This window comes from Tupaia chinensis, unplaced genomic scaffold, assembly GCF_000334495.1.
Source record: "Tupaia chinensis unplaced genomic scaffold, TupChi_1.0 Scaffold000047_1, whole genome shotgun sequence".
Lineage (NCBI taxonomy): Eukaryota > Metazoa > Chordata > Mammalia > Scandentia > Tupaiidae > Tupaia > Tupaia belangeri.
Genome location: NW_006159505.1, coordinates 8134095 through 8136606, shown reverse-complemented (window position 1 = coordinate 8136606; position 2512 = coordinate 8134095). Strand labels below are relative to the sequence as shown.

The 2512-nt window shown below is 44.3% G+C and overlaps 1 pseudogene; it reads left to right on the top strand.

Moving 5' to 3' along the window:
* The first annotated feature begins 1159 nt into the window (after nt 1-1159).
* LOC102468093 (serine/threonine-protein kinase Nek2 pseudogene) lies at nt 1160-2278 on the top strand (annotated as a pseudogene).
* The last annotated feature ends 234 nt before the right edge of the window (nt 2279-2512 follow it).

Genomic DNA, 2512 nt, shown 5'->3' with positions numbered 1-2512 from the left:
ACAAAGCCCTTCCTGACCCAAATAAAAACCCCTTGCCACAGTTCTTCCCTGGCAACCCAACTCCGAGACCCCTCCCTTCTTGGGAGCTCTGCTTTTCCTTCCCTTTCCTTTAATAAACTCCCCACTTTGCTATACCCAAAAAAGGTGAAAAAATAAAGTTAAATAAAATCATTCTTTTTTTAAAAAAATACCACCTGTGACTATGGATTTTTCAGTGTCTCATGGCTCTCTTAGTGTTTTAATAATATTACTGTTGAGTGCAGCTCTGGAGGATCTGTGGGTCTGTCACTGCAGAGCTGTCTCTGATGGCAACATGTGGGAGGCAGTGTAAGTCCAGTAGTGGCTGGACCATGTTGTCATAAGCAAAGGACTATGACCTGATGCACACCATTGTGGGCAACATGCGGGAGGCAGTGCAAGTCTAGTAGTGGCTGGGCCATGTCGTCATGAGCAAAGGACTATGACCTGATGCACACCATTGGCAGGGGCTCCTACAGCCACCTTCAGAGGGTCTACAGGTAAAGAAAGAACTTGACTATGGCTCCATGACAGAAGCTGAGAAATAGATGCTTATTTCTGAAGTGGATTTGCTTCGTGAATTGAAACTTATTGATTTATTTATTTGACAGACTTTTGCTTGGTTGTCCAGGTTACCCTCAAACCAATGATCCTCCTGTCTCAGTCCCTCTAGTAGTATATTTGTGCGAAGGGTAGTTGATGTCCCTGAAACAAACTCAAGGGGACTAGGATTTAAAGAAGATGTCACATTTAGCATTGCTCCAAAAGGAAATTGTGAATTGTTCCACGCCAAATAGACCAAGAGGCTAATCTGGTAAAGCACTGACTATAAAATATGCAAGAAACTTAAGCAATTGTGCTCAAAGAGTTCGTCCTGAGGAGCACAACAGTGGTAGAAGGGGCAGCTCTGTGAGGCATACCCAGGTGGGAAGGTTCTGGAGTAACATCATGAAGCCTCCCTGAGTATGCTCGGTGTAGGACGGTGGGAAGGTGGGAAGGTTCTGGATTAACATCATCAAGCCTCGCTTTCTTTCTCTCTGTCTCTCTCTGGTTAATTTTAATAACTATGAAGATAATAATAATTATTATTATAACAAATGGAATTAAGTAAATAAATATTTTTTTCAAAAAACAAAAAACATTTTTTGGCACACCTTATTACACATCTCCAGAACAAATGAATTACCTGTCTACAATGAGAAAGCAGACATCTGGGGAACTAGCAGTTAGCATAATGGCTATGTCACTGGACTCCCACGTAGTCGACTGCGGTTCGCGTCCCGGACCCAGTGGCTTAAAACTCACACCGGGCGCGTGTGCGTGCATGCCCAAGATCCCGAAAGGAGAATGGAGGAGAAGGGATTGCGGCGTGACCACCCCCCTGGGGGGTGATTTCTCGCTTTCTGTCTCTCTGTCTCTCTCTGTCTGTCTGGCAAGTGCACACACCCTATAGCGAAAAAAACCTCTCCAAAAAAAAAAAAAGGAAAGAAAGAAAGCAGACATCTGATCACTGGGCTATTTGCCTTAAGAATTGTGTATGTTGATGCCTCCACTTGCAGCTTTCAACCAGAAAGAATTAGCTGGGAAGATCAAAAAAGCAGATGCAGGTGAACTCTATCCTCTGACTCTGGTGAATTGAATGATATTATTACAAGGATATTAAATCTAAAGCATTACCGTCGACCTGCTGTTGAACAAATTCTAGAGGACCCTTTGATAGCAGACTTGGTGGGAAAAGAGCAGAGAAGAAATCTTGAGAGATGAGAGCAATGATTAGGAAAGCCAGAAAAGCAGCAGGATTCTGAGCGAGCTGAAACTAAAGGAAACACAGTTCTAGGAGCGAGCGTGAGCCCTCAAAGCAAGAGAAGAAAGATTGGAGCAGAAGGAACGGGAGCTTTGTGTTGGTGAGAGACCAGCAGAACTGGCTAGAGCAGAAAGTCTGCAAAAGGATTACAGCTTGCTGGAGGAACAGGAGTTCCTGTCTCTGGCAAGTACTCCGGAACTTCTTGATCTTCCATCCTCTATAATTAAGAAGAAAGTTCATTTCAGTGGGAAAAGTAGCGAGAACATCATGAGAAGCGAGAATTCTGCCAGTCCGCTCACCCCCAAGTCCCAGTGCAAAGGCCTGACCTAAAAGGCTTCCCGCTGCTCAGCTGCAGCCTCGGGCTATGTTGAAAAGAATGATCAGCTCAAAAGCAGACAGATCCCGGGCATGCCCTGTAGCCCAGCCAAGAGCCCCAGAACAGTGCACAGTATTTAATAAGCCCATCCTTTGAAGACTGATACAGATTTTTATTAATAATTTTTCATTTTATTTACTCATTTGTTTATTATTTTTTTTAATATTGACCAGACTCACACACACACGCACACACACACATACACACACACACACACACACACACACACAGTCACTAGGTCCAGGACTCGAACCATGGTTGGCCATGTTTGAGTGCCCAGTGCCTTAACCACCACACCATCTGCTGGTCCCCTG